Here is a 9,739-nt window from a genome sequence, read left to right as displayed (position 1 = left end):
GATATTGGGAGGGGCGGGACTTCACTGGGACTTCCTTAAGTCACCTTGTTGTACAGGCGGAGTTTTCCAAGCCCCGCCCATCTTAACCAGCAGTAAAAGAGCATAACTCTGTTTGTTCCTATTGTCTAATAATAAATACTGTCAAGCCTATGTACATTATTCATGCAACTATTTTTTTTTTTACTCAAAGTTACTTTTATTTAACCTGCAAAATTTGTCTTGATTGGAATCAACAGAGGCATCTCCAAAGATTGGATAAGATAAAACCACGCTAAAGTCATCATTTTGGGAAAATATGCTCAGGTTGTTTACCACTTTTCAAATATCTTCTATATGAGAGGAGTGCACTGTTTTTGTTGCTTGCTTGTTTGTTTTGTGTTGCTTTTAAGGACCCACACAAAGAATCTCTATATGCCAAAAGCGCACTGCTGTTTTTAAGGACCTACTATGAACACGCTTGTCAAAGATTCTCTATAAAACAGGACTATGCTGTTGTTTTTAAGGACCAACAGCAAAAAATATTGTTAAAGATCCTCTATATCAGTGGTTCTCAAATGGGGGTACGCATACCCCAGGGGGTACTTGAAGGTATGCCAAGGGGTACGTGAGATTTTTTTAAAATATTCTAAAAAGAGCAACAATTCCAAAATCCTTTATAGATTATGTTTAGTGAATAATACTTCAACCAAATATGAATGTAAGTTTATAAACTGTTAAAAGAAATGCAACAATGCAATATTCAGTGTTGACAGATAGATTTTTTGTGGACATGTTCCATAAATATTGACGTTAAAGATTTCCTTTTTTGTGAAGAAATCTTTAGGATGAAGTTGATGAATCCAGATGGATCTCTATTACAATCCCCAAAGAGGGCACTTTAACTTAATGGTTACTTCTATGTGTAGAAATCTTTTTTTATAATTGAATTACTTGTTTATTTTTTAACAAGTTTTTAGTTACCGTATTTCCTTGAATTGCCGCCGTCGCGCTAATTAATTTAAAACCTCTTCTCACTCCGGCACTTACCAAAGGCATGCGGTAAAAGTAAGCATGCGCTAAATATTTTAAAACCTCTTCTCACTCCGGCACTTAATTTGATTTTGATGTAAGCTTAGACCTTAAATCCTACTGAATAGCTCTTAATCTTCTTCCCTTTATGGGATTTCAAATTACTGGTATTGAAATTAGCCTCTTCCATTTTGAAAATGATGACAGGGGAAGTGTCACTCGTGACCGGGCAGTAATTCAAGGCAGGCACATACTATATGCCCTGCGGCAATTCAAGGAAATACGGTATTTTTATATCTTTTTTTCCCCAAATAGTTCAAGAAAGACCACTACAAATGAGCAATATTTTACACTGTTATACACTTTAATAAATCAGAAACCGATGACATAGTGCTGTATTTTACTTCTTTATCTCTTTTTTTCAACCAAAAATGCTTTGCTCTGATTAGGAGGTACTTGAATTAAAAACATCTTCACAGGGGGAACATCACTGAAGAAGGGTTGAGAACCACTGCTCTATATGACAGAAGCATTCTGCTGTTTTTAAAAACCTACTTGGGACGTTGTGGCTCACGTGGTATAGCGGCCGTGCCAGCAACTTAAGGGTTCCTGGTTCGATCCCCAGCTTCCCCCATTCACGTCGGTGGTGTCCTTGAGTAAGACACTTCATCCTTGGTCCTGATGGGTCGTGTTTAGGGCCTTTCATGGCAGCTCCTGCCATCAGTGTCTTAATGGGTGACTGTGGAAATAGTGTCAAAGCTCTGTGAGTACTTCCATCCATCCATTTTATACCGCCTGTCCCTTTTGGGGTTGCAGGGGGAGCTGGAGCCTATCTCAGCTGCATTCGGACGGAAGGCGGGGTACACCCCACACAAGTCGCCACGTCATCACAGGGCCAACACAGATAGACAGACAATATTTACACTCACATTCACACTCATATTCACACACTGGGGCCAATTTAGTTTTGCCAATCAACCTATCCCCAGTTGCATGTTTTTGGCGGTGGGAGGAAGCCGTAGTTTGAAAGTAGAAAAGCGTTTTACAAGTATAACCCATTTACATTTACTGTAAAAACGCTGGTCAAACATCCTCTATAACAAAGTAGCGTTCTTCTGCTTTTAAAGACTTACTGTAAAAACGCTTGTGAAAAATCCTCTAGGGCAGTGGTTCTCAACCTTTTTTCAGTGATGTACCCCCTGGGAACATGTTTTTAATTCAAGTACCTCCTAATCAGAGCAAAGCATTTTTGGTTGAAAAAAAAGAGATAAAGAACTAAAATACAGCACTATGTCACCAGTTTCTGATTTATCAAAGTGTATAACAGTGCAAAGTATTGCTCATTTGTAGTGGTCTTTCTTGAACTATTAGAAAAAAAAGATATAAAAATAACTAAAAACTTGTTGAATAATAAGCAAGTGATTCAATTATAAATACACATTTCTACACATAGAAGCAATCATCAACTTAAAGTGCCCTCTTTGGGGATTGTAATAGAGATCCATCTGGAATCATGAACTTCATTCTAAACATTTCTTCACAAAAAAATAAATCTTTAACATCAATATTTATGCATCATGTCCACAAAACATCTAGCTGTCAACACTGAATATTGCATTGTTGCATTTCTATTTCACAGTTTATGAACTTACACTCATATTTTCTTGAAATACTATTCAATAAATATATTTATAAAGGATTTCTGAATTGTTGCTATATTTTTAGAATATTTTTGAAAAATCTCACATACCCCTTGGCATACCTTCAAGTACCCTCATGGGTACGCGTACCCCCATTTGAGAACCGCTGCTCTAGTTTTTAAGAACTTACTTCTGCCTCATTGCAGCTGGTAAAGGCCCCAGTCACCCCTGCGACACCGAGAGGGACACGCGGTAGAAAATGGATGGATGGATGGACTGTAAACACTTGTCAAAGATCCTCTATATAGTGGTTCTTAACCATAGGGCCGTTGTTGGGCCACAAGACACCTGTGGTCTGGAGGGTCCGCAGAGGAACTCAGTGATACACTTTTCCACCATGGTGGCAGTAATGACCATATTAAACTGGAGTTTAAGTCATAGAGAAGTTTAAGTTAAAAAATGATGATTTAAGTGGTAAAACTGTATTTTCATTTGCACTAAAATTTCATTGACAGTTTAGTTCATAAACATTAATTATTAATTTAGTGTAGTTATTTTAGCACAGATTAAGTTTATGTAAATGTTTGTCTTTTTGTCAGATATTTATAAGTCCCTTCTTATGCAGTATATTTCTTTAGTACGAAGCCTAACATTTAGGTGTTATAGAAAAAAATATAATTTGTGATCAAAAGATGCTTTCTTTACCCTTTGACAAGGTTGTATATTGTACATATAGGTTAGATATACATATCGATTGTATTTTAAGAGTACTAATTCAGTATTAATGTTTGATTGGGCCCCTGTGTCGTAACAAAAGTTTGGCCCCGAGGTCAAAAAGGTTAAGAACCTCTAATCTATATGACAAAAGCGTTCTTCTGTTTTTAAGGACCTACTGTAAAAATGCTTCTCAAAGAGTGAAATACTTTATATCAGGGGTTCCCACACTTTTTCTGCAGGCGAGCTACTTTTCAATTGACCAACTCGAGGGGATCTACCTCATTCATATATATCATTTATATTTATTTATTTATGAAAGAGACATTTTTGTTAACAAATGAAATGTGTTTAATGATAATACAAGCATGTGTAACACATACAGATGTCTTTCTTTCACGTAGACAAGAATAGACTTTGGTGTATTACCTGATTCTGATGACTTGCATTGATTGGAATCAGACAGTGGTGATGATAACGCCCACATTTTCGAATAGAGGAGAAAAAGTCCTCCTTTCCGTACATTACCACATGAAAGTGGTTGGATTTTGGCATCTTATTTATCCAGCTTCCATACACTTTACAAGAAAAACATTGGCGGCAAATTCTTTAGCTTGCTTGATTGACATTCACGGCACCCGAAGGTCTTGTGAGATGACCCTGGCTGCTGCGAGATCATTATTATGAAAAAATGACAGAGAGGAAGGCAAGAAAAACTTTTTATTTCAACAAACTCTCACGCCGTACCTTCCGTCAAAACACTAAAGGCCGACTGCACATTTCCTCTTCACAATAAAAGCGCTGCTTCATGCTGCCTGCGCTAACAAAATAAGAGTCTCGGAAAGCTTTCCGAGCGATCGCTTGTGCACGCCAGCTTTCCGAGACTCTTTATTTTGTTAGCTCAGGCAGCATGAAGCAGGGCTTTTATTGTGAAGATAGGAAACGTGCAGTCGGCCTTTAGAGTTTTGACGGAAGGTACGGCGCGTGAGTCTGTTGAAATAAAAAGTGTTTCTCGCCTTCTTCTCGGTCATTTTTTCTTGATAATGATCTCGCAACAGCCAGCGTCATCTCACAAAACCCTTGGGTGCCGTGAATGCCAATCAAGTGACGTCTTGGTGAAGATTGATAATCGCTAATTTTTAGGTCTATTTTTTTAAAAGCCTGGCTGGCGATCGACTGACACAACCTCTGCGGTCGACCGGTAGCTCGCGATCGACGTAATGGGAACCCCTGCTCTATATGATAGTAGTGTTATGTTGTTTTAAGAACCTACTGTAAAAACGCTATTCAAATATGTTGTGTAAAGGAAATTTCAAATCTCTAGGAAGCTCATCTTGTATTTGGGATTGTTAATACGGTTAGGCGAAATAAGTGCTCAACTTCAGCCTAAACCCTTTCCGTCTGTAAAATTGTCAATTTATGAATGTACAACTGTTTGTTTATGTAAAATTGTTTGTTTATTTTGTTGACCACTGACCGCAGAAAAACTAAACTAAACTAAACTAAAAGATCCTCATATATGACAAGAGCGCTACGTTGTTTAAAGGACCTACTGCAAAAAAATATTTAAAAAGCCACTATATGACAGGACTGTTTTGAAATAATATACTTTTTGTGTATAACAGGAGTGTACTGCTGTTTCCAGGAATCTACCATAAAAAGCTAGCAAACTAGCTGTTTCTTTTCCTTGGTTGGCCACGTGTTGCTTCCTATATTAGCCAATGAGAAAATGCATCATATGTCGTCACGCCCACTAGGCTGCCTTAATGTCAAACTAAGGATTGAGTGACGGAAATATTTCAGTAAAACACAATAAGGAACATACTCGAGAAACGACACCACAACATTTCGATATGTATACAAACACATACGATTTAACTACCATGGAATGGGAGAAACAAATAAAGAAAAACAGGGACCTCTACTGGATTAAGTGGTAAACTGCAACAAACTAATGCAGTCACTGCTGACTGACTTCATGAAAAGCAAGGGTGTCAAACTTATTTTAGATCGGGGGCCACATAGAGAAAAATCTACTCCCAAGTGGGCCAGACTAGTTAAATCACGGCATGATAACTTTAAAATAAAGACAACTTTAGATTGTTTTATCTGTTTAAAATTAGAACACGCACATTTTGAAATTGTACAAATCATAATGTTGTTGGGTTATTTTTATAATTTCCTGTGCGGTTAACAGTATACATACTTTATTTGTAGTTATTAATGTTTTCTGAATAAATTATGTGTTCATCAGTTCTCATTGGTGTTAATTTTCAATTTATCAAGATAAAAAATGATGTCAAAATAAAATTACAGTGTGTTATTTATGTAGATTGATCATTTTCCTCTACTGATGTACTAAATTCATATGGATTATTTTGTACATATGTAGCATCATTTACAACAAAGGTTCTCAAATGGTGATACGCGTACCACTGGGGGCACTTGAAGGTATGCCAAGGGGTACGTGAGATTTTTTTTAAATATTCTAAAAAAAAGCAACAATCAAAACATCCTTTATAAATATATTTATTAAATAATACTTCCACAAAATATGAATGTAAGTTCATAAACTGTAAAAAGAAATGCAACAATGCAGTTTTCAGTGTTGACAGCTAGATTTTTTGTCGACATGTTCCATAAATATTGTTGTTAGAGATTTATTTTTTTGTGAAGAAATGTTTTGAATTAAGTCCATGAATCCAGATGGATCTCTATTACAATCCCCAAAGAGGGCACTTTAAGTTGATGATTACTTCTATGTGTAGAAATTGTTATTTATAATTGAATCACTTGTTTATTTTTCAACACGTTTTTAGTTATTTTTATGTCTTTTTTTCCAAATAGTTCAAGAAAGACCACAACAAATGAAGTGAAGTGAAGTGAAGTGAATTATATTTATATAGCGCTTTTCTCTAGTGACTCAAAGCGCTCTACATAATGAAACCCATTATCTAAATTGCATTCAAACCAGTATGGATTGCACCGGGAGCAGGTTGGTAAAGTACGGTTTGTATCCTGTCCAAGGACAACGGCTGTCAGCAATATTTTGCACTGTCATACAATTTATTAAATCAGAAACTGATGACATAGTGCTGTATTTTACTTCTTCATCTCTTTTTTTCAAACAAAAATGCTTTGCTCTGATTAGGGGGTACATGAATTAAAAAAAATGTTCACAGGGGGTACATCACTGAAAAAAGGTTGAGAACCACTGGTCTACAAAGATACAAAGAATTGTTATTGCGACATCCGGTGGACACATTTAGAACAGGTGTTTCTTTTGTTCAAAAATGTCAAATTGACACACCTGATGTAAAGTCAGTAATAAAGGTAGAATGCACAGTTTATACTATTCATACAATTGTAAATAAAGTGAAAACCATTCTAGTATTTTAGTCTATATTTTTTAATGTGAACACATTTATCTTATTTAATAGCTGAGATTGCTTATAGAATTCATTATTGTCATCAACCATGAGATATGCTTAACGCAAGGAACAGAATGGAATAACTTTATTGTCATTGTTTTACAAACAACAAAATTATTAGTGCAACTCCACGAGGTGCTTAAAATGTTAACAAAACAGGACATACATTATTTAAAAAGTAAACAAAAGCACAGGACATAAAATCACAAAAATCTAAAAAAAAAATATATATATAGATGCCTCCCAGTGGCAGAGAACCATCATCATTGCTTTTAAAGATCAGAAAAAAGTCCCTTTTTTTTTTTTAAAGTTGAAAGTTAAAGTCCCAACGATTGTGGTGAAATTTGTCCTCTGCATTTGACCCATCCCCATGTTCACTCCCTGGGAGGTGAGGGGAGCAGTGAGCAACAGCCTGCTCCGTGCTTAGGAATCATTTGGTGATTTAACCCCCAATTCCAACCCTTGATGCTGAGTGCCAAGCAGGAGGTATGACTTGGTTGGGGTTTCAACTCACAACCTCCCAGTCTCTGGGCGGACACTCTAACCACAAGGCCACTGCGTTGGTTAAACAGGTGAATAACAAGCACACATATTATTTCATGCAAAATTGGCTCTCACAGTCTTTTGACCTTTTTGGGCTCCAACGGTAGATTCTTTGGTGTATACACACACAATCAGCATACACATTACAATGTGCATAGTTCAGTGGCCGGCCGTGCGTTTCTCACCTAGGCCTTCAGTGATGTCCTACTTTGTCTGACTTCACCTCTCAAAATACCACAATTGATGTCACCCCATACACACAGCTGGAGATACTATACTAAAACACACTTGCACATTACTGCGCATTGCATCCCCTCAACAGTGTACAAAACGGCCTATATTTCGGCACATTAAAAATTCAATAAATCCGCTTCAGCAATTAAAACATATCTTACGTGGTACTGTCACAATTAAAAGAAGTGTATAAAACAAATGAAACATGAAAAAATGGAAGAAATAAAACATTTGAACTTACAATTTGTAGCACCCATCTGACGCCGTAAAAACCAGTCGTAGTCGGCTGATTCGTGTGAAAGTGGCGGGCAAACTATTTCACCGCCGGGATAGCTTCCGGTGTCGGCCGACCTCATCTCACAAGATGTAGTTTCTCTTAAGTGTCCTTATTGAAAATGGTCTTGCAAATATATATCTGCCACGTAATAACATTTTGCTCTCCCTCTTTGTGAGTACCGGTGAGTTTTCTGTGGCTCGTATGGCTCCGGTGCCACTTCCTGTTTTCGCAACTTGTGATTGGATACTATAAGTGAGTATCCAATCACAGGACGCGTAAATGTCACGTTGAACATGAGGCTATCAAGAAGACCTTACTGACAACAACTTGTGATCTGATTGGTTATCACAATAGTCTATCAGCTGTTTGTGTCCGTTCACCTACAGTGCACATTGTTGATTCTAAAAGCTCCGGGCAGATTTCGTACAGCATGGCAAACTCTAACTCTAAAAACTATAACCTAAAAACAGCAGCACTGGAAGGAGCATAATATGACATGAGGAGTATATGAATACTTCTAGATATTAAGGGAAAGTAAATTAAAAATCACTTTAATTATGATCATGAATTCTGTTTATGTTAGGCCAGCAGAGAAGGCTTTGCTGGTATAGTCACAATAGAACTCCTATTGATGATCCTTCAACTCGTTTTTCATAGCAATGTCTTCTCAGCCTTTAGTCTTTCTCTGCTCCGCCCAGGTGAACGATGAGAATTGAAGTGAAGTGAATTATATTTATATAGCGCTTTTCTCAAGTGCCTCAAAGCGCTTTTACATTGTGAAACCCAATATCTAAGTTACATTTAAACCAGTGTGGGTGGCACTGGGAGCAGGTGGGTAAAGTGTCTTGCCTAAGGACACAACCTCAGAGACTAGGATGGTGGAAACGGGGATCGAACCTGCAACCCTCAAGTTGCTGGCACGGCCGCTCTACCAACCGATCTGTACTGCCCCACCAAGATCTACACAATGTAATTGTGAAGAGTCATCGTATTGGGATGAGACAATAAAGTTACATAGTAAGTAGGAAAATAACTAACAAAGTCATCCTCTCTGATTGCTGCACTGACATCGCTGTGTTGCTTGTGGCCACCAGGGGGCATATTTTCACGCTTCATACCACGTTTTCCTCCATATGGATCTGAAGCATTGCATGATACAGGCCTTGACAAAAATGATGAAATCAACAAACTTACAGGTTGTTTATTCAGTAGTTTACTTTTGTACAAAAAAGCAGCGAGGAGACATGACGCACAACTGTAGTAGTTTTAAATGGCAACTTTGGGGCTTTAAGATACACTAAAATAAACCAGGAATATAAATTGTGGCAGTCAATAACGGTTTCTATTTTTAAGCGGTTCCATAGGCAGGCACATATAAGGGGCCAGTCAGAAATGAGAAACGGACATCATGTGTACACGCAGATCCATCACTCTCCAGCCATACTTGCCAACCTTGAGACCTCCGAATTCAGGAGATGGAAGCGTCCCGGAAGAGGTATTATTGCAAGGGATTCTGGTTATTTGTTCTGTTGTGTTTGTGTTTTGTTACGGTGCGGATGTTCTCACGAAATGGGTTTGACATTCTTTTTTGGTGTGGGTTCAGAGTGTGGCGCATATTGCAGTGTTCAAATTGTTTATACGGCCTCCCTCAGTGTGACCTGTATGGCTGTTGACCAATTATGCCTTGCATTCGCTTGTGTGTGTGTGTTGAAGCCGCATATATTGTGTGACTGGGCCGTCACGCTGTTTGTATGGAGGAAAAGCGGATGTGACGACATGTTGTAGAGGACGTCCAAGGCAGTGCCTCTAAGGCACGCCCTCAATATTGTTGCCCGGGTGTAAATCGGGAGAAATTCGGGAGAATGTTTGCCCCGGGAGACTTCCGGGAGGGG

At 38.0% G+C, this 9,739-nt stretch overlaps 1 long non-coding RNA gene across 1 annotated transcript; it reads right to left on the bottom strand.

Moving 5' to 3' along the window:
* Positions 1-1,402: 1,402 nt before the first annotated feature.
* On the bottom strand, positions 1,403-8,051 carry LOC133535643 (uncharacterized). The gene is made up of 2 exons (XR_009802269.1): positions 7,812-8,051; positions 1,403-1,747 (listed from the first exon to the last, which is right to left on the bottom strand). It is a non-coding gene; the product is annotated as an uncharacterized LOC133535643 (long non-coding RNA).
* Positions 8,052-9,739: the final 1,688 nt, after the last annotated feature.

Source organism: Nerophis ophidion, linkage group LG16, assembly GCF_033978795.1.
Source record: "Nerophis ophidion isolate RoL-2023_Sa linkage group LG16, RoL_Noph_v1.0, whole genome shotgun sequence".
In the NCBI taxonomy this organism is placed as follows: domain Eukaryota; kingdom Metazoa; phylum Chordata; class Actinopteri; order Syngnathiformes; family Syngnathidae; genus Nerophis; species Nerophis ophidion.
This window is presented reverse-complemented; position numbering and strand designations above follow the sequence as displayed.